At 37.3% G+C, this 13,409-nt stretch overlaps 1 pseudogene; it reads left to right on the forward strand.

Moving 5' to 3' along the window:
- The first annotated feature begins 4,721 nt into the window (after positions 1-4,721).
- Positions 4,722-6,363, forward strand: LOC119879504 (annotated as a pseudogene).
- Positions 6,364-13,409: the final 7,046 nt, after the last annotated feature.

A 13,409-nucleotide genomic window follows, 5' to 3' on the forward strand; every position in this document is an offset into this window, starting at 1 on the left:
AAAGAATACATGAATAAATTAATATATATAACTATACATCTTATATACATATATTTATAGCTTTATGTATACACAAAACATGTAAATATATACTTTTATATACAATATGTAATGTAAATAAACATATAACATGTGTAAAAACACAGTAGTCATAAATATAAATATATAAATTAAAATACATATAATGGAATATTATTTAACCATGAAAAAGAAGGAAATCCTGCCACTTGGAACAACTTAAATGAATCTTGAAGGCATTATTCACTTATTCTAAGTGAAATAAGTCATAGAAAGACATGTATTTTATAATATTACTTATATGTGAAATCTATAAAAGCTGATTTCACAGAAATAGAGATGGGAGAATGGAGAGATATTGGTTAAGGTGTACAAACTGCCAGTATAAGATGAATATATTCTGGATGAGTAGATTAAATGTTCTTACAATAAAAAGGAATGGTTAAAAAAAGGGAATGGTGATTTTTTAAAATAAATTTTACTTATTTATTCATTCATGAGAGACACACACACAGAGAGAGAGAGAGAGAGAGGCAAAGACACAGGCAGAAGGAGAAACAGGATCCATTCAGGGAACCTGACATGGGACTCATTCCAGGTCTCCAGGATCATGCCCTAGGCTGAAGGTGGCGCTAAACCGCTGAGCCACCGGGGCTGCCCAGGAATGGTGATTATGTGATGTGATAGAAATGTTAGCTAATGCACGGTTGCTATCATTTTACAATAAACAAAACAAATCAACATTTTGTGCACCTTAAACTTACACAATGGTCTATGTCAATTATGTCTCAACAACCCTGGAATAAATAAATACATTCACATTGTACATTCACATTGTATTGCAACCATCACCAATATCCAGCCCCATAATTCTCATTTTGTAGAACTGAAACTCTGATGCTCATTATACGATAACTCCCCATTTTCCACTTTCCCCAGCCCTTAAAACCATTATTATACTTTCTGTCTATATGATTTTTAATACCTAAGTACTTCTTAAAAGTGGAATCATACAGTATTTGTCCTTTTGTGACTGGCTTATTTCACTTACCCTAATGTCCTTAAAGTTCATCCATGTTATGGTGCAGAATTTCCTCCCTTTTTAAGGCTGAATAATGTTTCATTGCACGCATATACCACACTTTACATACCCATTAATCTGTCAGTAAATACCTGGATTACTTCCACATTTTTGCTAACATGAATAATGTTGCTATGAACATGGGTGTACAAATGTTGCTTTGAGGCCATGTTTTTAATTATTTTGGGTATATATCCAGAAGTGGAATTGTTGGATTATATGGAAATTTGATTTTTAATTTTTTTGAGGCACTGCCATGCTGCTTTCTACAATGACTGGGTTATTTTACGTTCCATCAACAGTGCACAAGGGATTCAATTTCTCTACATTCTCTACAACACTCGTTATCTTTTTGTTTTGAAAATAGCTCTCCTGACAGGTATGAGGTATTTTCTATGTTTTGACAGTAGCCATCCTAATGGGTGGAGGCAATGTCACATTGTAGTTTTGATCTACATTTCCATAATTATTAGTGATGTTGAGAGTCTTCTCACGTGTTTATTGTCATTTATATATTTTGTTTGGAAAAATGTCTATTCAAATCCACATTTTTGAGCTGGGTTGTTTGGTGTTTTACTGTTTAGTTTTAGGATTTCTCTTTATATATCCTTTATAAGATGTATTATTTGCAAATGTATTCTCCTGTGAATTTCCTTTTTATTCTGTTGATAGTGTCTTTGAGTCACACAATAATTTAACTTTCATGAAGTACAGTTTGTCTACTTTTTCTCTTTTTGCTGTACCTTTTGAGTCATAGTCAAGAAATAATTTCCAAATCCAATGTCATAAAACTTTTTTCCTATGTTTTCTTCTAAGTATGTAATTGCTTTGGTATATACATTTAGATTCACTTTGGGTTATTTTTTTATATATGGTTTTAGATATGTGTCCAAATTCATTCTTTTGCATGTGAACAGCCCGTTTCCCCAGTACCAGTTTTTGAAAAGATTTCCCTTTCATCATTAATTATCAAGCAATCCTTGTGAAAAAACATTTGATGATTATGTATGATAACATCATCTACAAACAGAAATAATTTTATTTCTTCCTTTCAAACTTGCATGCCTTTTATTTCTTTTTCTTGACTAATTGCTATAGCTATCATTTCCAGTATTTTGTTGAATAGAAATGGCACAAGCCAGCATCTTCATCTTGTCCCTGATCTGAGAGGATATACTTCCAGTCTTACACCATTGATTATGACTTTTTAAGTTTTATTTAAATTCCAGTGTGTTAACAACAGAGTAATATTAGTTTTAGGTGTACAATTTATTGATGCAACACTTCCATATAACATTCAGCGCTCATTGCAACAAGTGCACTCCTTAATCTCCATTACCTATTGAACCCATCTCCCCAACCACCTCCCCTCTAGTAACCATCAATTTGTCCTCTGTACTCAAGAGTCTATTTATTGGTTTGTCTCTCTTTTTTTCCTCTTTGCTCTTTTGCTTCATTCTTAAATTTCATATATGAATGAAATAAAATCATATGGCATTACTTTTTCTCTGACTGACTTATTTCACCTAGAATAAAACTCCCTAACTCTATCTACATTATTGCAAATGACAAGATTTCATTCTTTTTATGGCTGAGCAATATTCCTTTATATATGTATACACCACATCTTCCTTACCCATTCATCAGTTGATAGACATTTGGGCTGTTTTCATAATTTCGCTATTGTAGATAATGCTGCTATAGACATTGAGAAATATGTATTCCTTTGAATTAGTATTTTTGTATTCTTCAGGTAAAGATATAAGAAATGGAGAATCCAATTAAAAGTGAGCAGAAGACATGAATAGATATCTTTCAAAAGAAGACATACAGATGACCAACAGACACATGAGAAGATGCTCAACATCACTCACCAATAGGGAAATGCGAATCAAAACTACAAAGAGATATCATTTCAGACATGTCAGAATGGCTAAAATCAAAAACACAAGAAACAACAGGTGTTGGCAAGGATGTGGAGAAAGGGTACCCACTTTCACTATTGGTGGGAATGCAAACTAGTGCATCCACTGTGGAAAACAGCATGTAGTTTCCTCAAAAAGTTAAAAATAGAACTATCTTATGATTATGATGTTTGCTTTGGATTTTTATATATGGCATATGTTGAGGTAGTTTACTTCTATTTATGTTTTGTTGAGTATCATGAAAGGTGCTTAATTTTGTCAAATGTTTTTCTGTATCAGTTGAGATGATTATGTATTTTTTCCTCTTCATTGTGTTGATGTAGCACATTACATTGATCAATTCCTATATGTTGAATCATGCTTATATTCCAGGACTAAATTCCACTTGATTATGTTTTACAATCCTTTTAATATGCTGCTGAATTCTTTTTGCTAGTATTTTGTTGAATATTTTTGCATCAATGTTCATTAAGGATATTGGTCTATAGTTTTCATGTATTGTCTTTGTCTGACTGGTAGTGATTTAATGTTGACCTCATAGAATGAGTTAGAAAGTTTATTCTCTTCAATGTTTTTGGAAAAAGTTGAGAAATATTGATATTTTGTCTTCCCTTTTTCATTTCCTTCCTTGTATAAATTAAGTTTTTCATTTTAATTCCAATATAGTTAACACACTCTGTTATATTAGTTTCAGGTGTACAATACAGTGATTCAACAATTCTATGCATTACTCAGTGCTCATCACGATAAGGGTACTCTCAAATCCCCATCACCGATTTCACCCTTCTTCCCACCAACCTCTCCTCTGGTAACTATCAATTTGTTTTCTATACTTAAGAGACTCTTTCTTGGTCTGCCTCTTACTCTCTCTTTCCTTTCCTATGTTCATTTGTTTTGTTTCTTAAATTCCACTTATGAGTGAAATCACATGGCATTTGTCTTTCTCTGACTGGCTTACTTCACTTAGCATCATAATCTCTAGATCCATCCATGTTGCAAATGGCAAGGTTTTATTTTTTATGGCTGAATAATATTACATTATTTATCTCTATCTTTATCTCCATCTCTATCATCTATCTATCTATCTATCTATCTATCTATCTATCATCTATATCTATCTCTCAACTCTTACTTATCCATTTATGTTTCGATGGACACTTGACTGCTTCCATAATTTAGCTATTGAAAGTAATGCTGTAATAAACATAAGGGTGCATGTATCCATTTGAATTAGTGTCTTTGTATTTGAGTAAAAGTCCAGTACTGTGATTTCTGGATCATAGGATGGTTCTATTTTTAACTTTTTGAGGGATCTTGATACCATCTTCCATAGTTCCTGGACCAGTTTGCATTCCTACCAATAGTGCACAAAGTCTCCTTTTTCTCCACATCCTTGCCAGCACTTGTTTCTTGTGTTTTTTTTTTTATTTCAGCCAATCTGACAGGTGTGAAGTGATATTTCTTTGTGGTTTGATCTGCATTTCCTGATGATGAGTAATGTTGAGCATCTTTTCATGTGTCTGTTGGGTTAGGGTTAGGGTAAGCATTATATACAAATTTTATATATATTTATTTTTATATATTTATAAATATAAATATTAAAACATATAAATATATTTAAAGCTGATAGTTCTTTAATTTTGAGTGCATTCTAAAAGAACTACTTTTGCCCTCCGGTCTCGGGCGTGAGCCGTGAAGGGTTAGCGCATGTGCCGAAGCCGCGGAACCATGGCGTCCCTTTCCCTCACACCTGTGAACATCTTCAAGGCTGGAGCTGATGAAGAGAGAGAGGAGACGGCTCGGCTGTTGTCTTTTATTGGTGCCATTGTTATTGGAGACTTGGTGAAGAGCACCCTAGGACCTAAGGGCATGGATAAGATTCTATTAAGCAGTGGACGAGATGCTTCTCTTATGGTAACCAATGATGGTGCAACTATTCTAAAAAACATCAGTGTGGACAATCCAGCAGCTAAAGTTTTAGTTGATATGTCAAGGGTTCAAGATGATGAAGTTGGTGATGGTACTACCTCTGTTACTGTTCTGGCAGCAGAATTACTAAGGGAAGCAGAAACTTTGATTGCAAAAAAGATTCACCCACAGACCATCATTATGGGTTGGAGAGAAGCCACAAAGGCAGCAAGACAGGCTCTGTTGAATTCTGCAGTTGATCATGGTTCTGACGAAGTTAAGTTCCATCAAGATTTAATGAACATTGCGGGAACAACATTGTCCTCAAAACTTCTTACTCATCACAAAGACCACTTTACTCAGCCTTAGAAGCTGTTCTCAGACTGAAAGGCTCTGGTAATCTGGAGGCAATTCATGTCATCAAGAAGCTAGGAGGAAGTCTGGCAGATTCCTATTTAGATGAAAGCTTTCTGTTGGATAAAAAATTGGAGTAAATCAACCAAAGCGAATTGAAAATGCTAAAATTCTCATTGCGAATACTGGTATGGATACAGCCAAAATAAAGATATTTGGTTCCAGGGTAAGAGTTGATTCTACAGCAAAGGTTGGTGAAATAGAATATGCCGAAAAGGAAAAAATGAAGAAGAAAGTTGAACGTATTCTTAAGCATGGGATAAATTGCTTTATTAACAGGCAGTTAATTTACAATTATCCTGAACAGCTCTTTGGTGCTGCTGGTGTTATGGCTATCGAACATACAGATTTTGCAGGTGTGGAATGCCTAGCTCTTGTTATAGGTGGTGAAATTGCCTCTACCTTTGACCACCCAGAACTAGTGAAACTTGGAAGTTGCAAGCTTATTGAGGAAGTCATGATTGGAGAAGATAAACTTATCCACTTTTTCTGGGGTAGCCCTTGGTGAAGCTTGTACCATTGTTTTTGGGTGGTGCCACTCAACAGATTTTAGATGAAGCAGAAAGATCTTTGCATGATGCTCTTTGTGTTCTTGCCCAAACTGTGAAGGATTCTAGAACAGTGTATGGAGGAGGCTGTTCTGAGATGCTGATGGCTCATGCTGTGACACAGCTTGCCAGTAGAACACCAGGCAAAGAAGCTGTTGCAATGGAGTCTTATGCTAAAGCACTGAGAATGTTGCCAACTATCATAGCTGATAACACAGGCTACAACAGTGTAGACCTGGTGGCCCAGCTGCGAGCTGCCCACAGTGAAGGTAACACAACTGCTGTCCTGGATATGAAGGAAGGTACCATCGGAGATATGGCAGTACTGGGTATAACAGAAAGTTTCCAAGTGAAGCGACAAGTTCTTTTGAGTGCAGCTGAAGCAGCAGAGGTGATTCTGCGTGTGGACAACGCAGCACCAAGGAAACGTGTTCCTGATCACCACCCCTGTTAAACATTCCCATGTGCTGTTGAGCTCTGGACCAGTTAGTTCATAGCAAAGTTGTGTTTGAAAGACTGCGACCGCTCAAGGAAGACTGTGGAATCTAAGTTTATCTGTGGCTCTTATATCCTTAAGTTTGGACATATAACTGACTTCTATTTTAACATGGGTCTAATTTATTTGCTGTTTCATTTTCCATAAGATTCAGATGATTTAAAAGTTTGTTTCTCATACAGTGCATCAAAATAAAAATTTTAACAATTTAAAAAAATAAAAGCACTACTTTTAATCCCCTCCCAATATTTTATGTCTTAATATTTTATTTGACATTTTCTATTTTGTGTATCCCTTAACTATTCATTATAATTATATGGTTCCACCCATATGAGTAATATAAAGAATAGTGAAAGGGATTATAAGGGAAAGGAGAGAAAATGAGTGGGAAATATCAGAGAGGGTGACAGAACATGAGAGATGCCTAACTCTGGGAAATGAATAAGGGGTAGTGGAAAGGGAGGTGGGCGGGGGGATGGGGTGACTGGGTGATGGGCACCAAGGGGGGAACTTGATGGGATGAGCACCGGGTATTATACTATATGTTGGCAAATCGAATTCCAATAAAAAAAAATACAAAAAATATAATTGTAGTTCTCTTTACTATTGTCTTTTAACCTTCACAATAGCCTTTTGAGTGGCTAATTTACTATTTACCTTTACCAGTGAGATTGTTTTCTTTCATATGTTTTCTTCTTTCTACATATGGCCTTTTTTGGCTTAGAGAAAACATGTCTTGAGGCAAGATGGTGGAAGAGTAGAGGTTCTCATTTCATCTGGTCCCCCAAACTTACCTAGATAACTTTCAAACTATCCTGAAAATCTATTAATTCAACCTGAGATGTAAAGAGATAATAGCTGGAATGCTACAGAGAGAAAAGTGATCACTTCTTACAATAGGAGTGTGAAGAAGAGAAATAGAAGAGATATATCAAAAGATAAACAGCAGGGGGAGGGAAGCTTTGTAAGCCACTGCAGGAAAGTGGTATAGCACACAACCAAGTACTTTAGAAATCTGCTACTGTGAGAGTCTTCCCTGCTTGAAAAGTGCTCAGTGGTGAAATAGGGCAGAGTCACAGGAGAGGCAGTGAAGTCTCAATATTTCTGGAGACATATTAAGAATAGGGGCGCCCAGGAGAAAGCTCCAATTGTGCCACAAGCTGCAAACCACTGTCAGATTGCAGGTACGGATGCCATGCTAGGTCCAGGTAAAGGACTGGAATGTAGCAACCCTCTGGAGGTATCTGGGAGACACATACTGTGTGCGCAGTCCAGTGACTGAGTGCTCTCTGTCCCAGGGCCTGGCAGCGGACAAAAGCAAGCTATCTTCTGTTAGCCCCAGAAAAGATGGAGCTCAGGAGATCACAAGATGGCAAAAGCTCTCCTGGCACCACGTACCCTTCAAATTGTGTGAATCAGTGCCCCCACGCCTGCCCCCAGGAGGATCTGAGCCAATGTGAACTGAGAAACAGTTCAATACGTAGTGGGAGCTCTTGGCGCCAGGGCTGGAGATCTGGCTGCCACCATTTTTTTTTCCCTTCACCCTGGAGAGGTGAGGCCTCCAGGGAAGAAAGGCATGACAGGATAAACAGCTCACACTGAATCCGGCCAACTGGCAAGGGTTGGTGCGTCTCTGCCCAGGCACAGACACCTTAGAAGCAGCACAACAGGCCCCTGCCCAAAAGAACAGCTGGAAGAACAGGGAAACAGCGATTTTACTGACCAAGCCATCCTGGAAAACTCCGGGGATGAGGGAAAATACTGTACAGAACTCAAGGTTGTTTTCTTTATGATTTGTTTATCTTCATTTTTAAGTTTTTTACTTTCTGACTTTCATATTTTTACAATTACTTGTCATAGATATATTCTTCATTTTTTTGCATCCTTTCAATGTATTCAATTTAATTTTTGTAGATACATAAGTTACAGGGGTTTTTTGTCTCATTTTCTTTAATAATCTTGGAATTTAGTACTTTCTAACATACAGACCAAAACACACTCAGAACCAAGTGGAGCTCTATGTTGGTCCACTCAGTAAGATTATATTCTCTCTTCCTCCCCCCTCTTTTGTTTTCTTGCTTTTGTTTTTGTTGTTGTTTCAATATATAAGTTTTACTGGTTTATATAAGTTTGGAATTTAACACCTTCCAACATACGGAACAAAATACACTCAGAACCAAAAGGATCACCCTCTTTGTCCACTCTGTAGACTATATTCTCTCTTCCCCACTACTTCCTCCCCCCTCTTTTAATCGTTGCTATTTTTTTGTTTTTCATTTTGTGGTCTTTTTCGTTCTTTTTCTTTTATTTTCTGGTCTCTGACCTCTTTGGAATTGTCTAGGGTGTATTTTACTTAGGTCGTGGTTGATATTTTTGACTCTGCCTCCTCATGTATCCATTCTGCACTGGAAAAAATGACTAGAAGGAAGAATTCACCACAAAAAAAAGAACCAGAAGTAATACTCTCTGCCAAATATCTAATGGATATGGATTTAAGTAAGATGTCAGAGGTACAATGTAGGAGTACAATTATAAAATTATTTGTGGCACTTGAAAAGAGCATAAAAGACTTTAGAGATTCTCTTACTGTAGAATTGAGATCTAATCAAGTTGAAATTAAAAATACATTAACTGAGATGGAGTCTAAACTGGATGTTCTAACTGATACGTTTAATGAGGCAGAAAAGAGAGTGAGTGACATAGAAGACATTGATGGAAATGAAGGAAGCTGAGAAAAAGGGAGAAAAACAAGAGCTCACAAGGAGAGGCATGGGAATTCAGTGATAGTTTCAAAAAGAATAATATTCATCTTATTGGGATTCCAGAGGATATGGAGAGAGAGAGAGAGGACTAGAAAGTGTTTTTAAACAAATCATGGCTGAGAAATTCCCTAATGTAGGGAAGGAAACAGGCATTCATATCCAAGAGATACAGAGGACCCCCTCAAAAATCAACAAAAACTGGTCAACACCCTGACATATACTAGTGAAGCTTGCAAATTTCAGAGAAAAAGAGAAAATCCTAAAAGCACCTCGAAATAAGAGATTCCAAGCATGTATGGGGAGAAATATCAGATTAACAGTAGACCTAGTCACAGACACCCGGCAGGCAAGAAAGGGCTGGCAAGATATACTCAAGGTACTAAATGAGAAAAACATGCAGCCAAGAACACTTTATCCAGCAAGGCTGTCATTCAGAATAGGAGAGATAAAGAGCCTCCAAGATAGGCAGGAACTGAAAGAATATGTAACTACCAAACCAGCTCTGCAAGAAATACTAAGGGGGCCCCTTTAAGCAAAGGAGGGAGCCCAAAGAAACAATCTGCAGAAACAGGGACTGTATAGGTAATACTATGACACTAAATTCACATCTTTCCATAGTTACTCTGAACGTGAATATGCTAAATGATCCAGTCAAAAGACACAGGGTATCAGACTGGATAAAAAAAGCAAGATCCATCTATATGCTGTGTACAAGAGACTCATTTTAGACCTAAGGACACTTTCAGACTGAAAATGATGGAGCAGAGAACAATTTACCATTAAAATGGTTCTCAGAGGCAGCCCGGGTGGCTCTAGCAGTTTAGCACTGCCTTCAGCTCAGGGCGTGATCCTGGAGACCCAGGATCCAGTGCCACGTTGGGCTCCCTGCATGGAGCCTGCTTCGCCCTCTGCCTCTCTCTCTCTCTCTCTCTCTCTCTCTCTCTCTGTGTGTGTGTCTCTCATGAATAAATGAATAAAATCTTTAAAAGAAATTTAAAAAGGTCCTCAAAAGAAAGTTGTAGTAGCAATCCTCATAGCAGATAAATTAGATTTTAAACCACAGACTATACTAAGAGATGAAAAGGGACACTATATCATACTTAAAGGGTCTATCCAACAAGAAGAACAATTATGACTACTTATGCCCCTAATGTGGGAGCAGTAAATTATATCAATTAATAACCAAAGTAAAGAGACTCATAAATAATAATACATTAATAGTAGAAGACTTCAACATGGCACTCTCAGCAAATGACAGATATTCTAAGCAGAAGATCACCAAAGAGGGATCCCTGGGTGGCGCAGCGGTTTAGCACCTGCCTTTGGCCCAGGGCGCGATCCTGGAGACCCAGGATCAAATCCCACGTCAGGCTCCCGGTGCATGGAGCCTGCTTCTCCCTCTGCCTGTGTCTCTGCCTCTCTCTCTCTCTCACTGTGTGCCTATCATAAATAAATAAAAATTAAAAAAAGAAGATCACCAAAGAAACAAGAGCCGTGAATGACACAGTAGACCACATCGATTTCACATAAATATATAGAACATTCCATCCTAATGCAACTGAATACACATTCTTCTCAAGTGCACATGGAACTTTTTCCAAAATAGACCACATACTGCATCACAAATCAGGTCTAAACTGATACCAAAAGACTGGGAATATCCAGTGCATATTTTAAAGAACATCCTACTAAAAAATGAATGGGTCAACCAGGAAATTAGAGAAGAATTAAAAAGATTCATGGAGAATACCTATTCTACTAATGAAAATGAGAGCACAATTGCTCAAAATCTTTGGGATAGGGATGCCTGTGCGGTTCAGTGGTTGAGTGTCTGCTTCAACTCAGGTCATGATCCTAGGGTCCCAGGATTGAGCCCCACATCAGGTCTCCCACAAGAATCCTGCTCCTCTCCCTGCCTATGTCTCTGCCTTTCTCTCTGTTTCTCATGAATAAATAAATAAAATCTTTAAAAACAAGACAAAAAAACCCCCAAAATATTTGCGGAAAAAAACCCCAAATCTTTGGGATACAGCAAAGGTGGTCCTAAGAGGGAAATACAATGCAACACAACCCTCTCTCAAATATTTGGAAAAATCTTCAAATACACAAGCTAAACTTACATCTAAAGAAACTGGAGAAAGAACATAAAATAAAGCCAAAACCAAGCAGAAGAAGAGAAATAATAAATATTAGAGGAGAATGCAATGGAGACCAAAAGTACTGTAGAACAGATCAATGAAACCAGGAGCTGGTTCTTTGAAAGAATTAATAGGATAGATAAACCCCTAGCCAAGCTTACTTAAAAAAGAGAAAAGACTTGGGGATCCCTGGGTGGCGCAGCGGTTTGGCTCCTGCCTTCAGCCCAGGGCGCGATCCTGGAGACCGGGATCGAGTCCCACGTCGGGCTCCCGGTGCATGGAGCCTGCTTCTTCCCTCTGCCTGTGTCTCTGCCTCTCTCTCTCTCTCTGTGACTATCATAAATAAAAAAAAAAAAGAGAAAGACTTAAATCAATAAAACCATGAACAAAAGAGGAGATATCACTACCAATACCAAGGAAATACAAATGATTTTAAAAACGTATTATGAGCAACTATGTGCCAAAAAAATTATGCAATCTGGAAGAAATGGATGCATTCCTGGAAACCTACAAATTACCGAAAGTGAAACAGAAAGAAATAGAAAACCTGAACAGGCTAATATCCAGGGAGGAAATTGAAGCAGTCATCAAAAACCTCCCAAGAAACGAAAGTCCAGGGCCAGATGGCTTCCCAGGGGAATTCTACCAAACATTTATAGAAGAAATAATACCTATTCTACTAAAGCTGTTTCAAAGGCTAAAATGGAAGGCATACTTCCAATCTTATTCTATGAGGCCAGTATTACCTTGATCTCAAAACCAAAGACCCTCACCAAAAAGGAGAATTACAGACCAATATCCCTGATGAATGTGAATGCAAAAATTCTCACCAGGATACTAGCAAACAGGATCCAACAGTGCATTAAAAGGATTATTCACCATGACCAGTTGGACTTATCCCTGTGATTCAAGGATGGTTCAATATTCGTAAAACAATCATCGTGATAGATCACATCAATAAAAGAAAAGAACCATGTGATCCTTTCAATAGATGCAGAGACAGCATTTGACAAAATACAGCCTTCATTTCTGATTAAAATTCTTCTCAAATCATAAGGATAGAGAGAACATATCTCAATATGATAAAGTCATCTATGAAAAGCCCACAGCAATTATCATTCTCAATGGACAAAAACTCAGAGCTTTATCCGTAAGGTCAGGAACACAGCATGGATGTCCACTATCACCACTGCTGTTCAACATAGTAATAGAAGTAATAGCCTCAGGAATCAGACAACAAAATAAATAAAAGACATTCAAATTGGCAAAGAAGAATCAAACTCTCCCTCTTTGCAGATGACATGATGCTATATGTAGAAAAACACAAAAGACTTCCACCCCAAAATTGCTAGAACTCATACAGCAATTCAGCAATATCGTGGGATATAAAATCAATGCAATAATCAGTTGCATTAATATAACACTAACAATGAGACTGAAGAAAGAGTAATTAAGGAATCAATCCCATTTACCAATTCACACCAAAAAACCATTAGATACCCAGTAATAAGTCTAAACCAAAGAGGTAAAGAATCTTACTCTGAAAACTACAGAACACTCATGAAAGAAATTGAGGAAGACACAAGAGATGGAAAAAACATTCCATGTTCATGGATGGGAAGAATACTGTGAAAATGTCTATACTACCTAGAGCAACTTACACATTCATTACAATCCCTATCAAAATACCATGGACTTTCTTCACATATTTGGAACAAATAATCCTAATATTTGTATGGAACCAGAAAGACACAGGAAGAGCCAGGGAATATTGAAAAAGAAAACAAGCTGGGGGCATCACAATGCCTGACTTTAGGCTGTGTTACAAAGCTGTGATCATTAAGACAACATGGTCAAGGCACAAAACAGACTATAGATCAATGAATAAAATAAAGAACCCAGAAATGGGCCCTCAACTCTATGGTCAACTAATATTCGACAAAGCAGAAAAGATTATCCACTGGAAAAACAGCAGTCTCTCCTTCAGTAAATGGTGTTGGGAAAATTGGACAAGCCACATCCAGAAGAATGAAACTGGACCATTCTCTTGTAGCATACACAGAGATAAACTAAAGATTTAAATGTGAGCCAAGAATCCATCAAAAATCCTAGAGAAGAT

The sequence above is a fragment of the Canis lupus genome, unplaced genomic scaffold, assembly GCF_011100685.1.
Source record: "Canis lupus familiaris isolate Mischka breed German Shepherd unplaced genomic scaffold, alternate assembly UU_Cfam_GSD_1.0 chrUn_S944H1110, whole genome shotgun sequence".
NCBI lineage: Eukaryota > Metazoa > Chordata > Mammalia > Carnivora > Canidae > Canis > Canis lupus.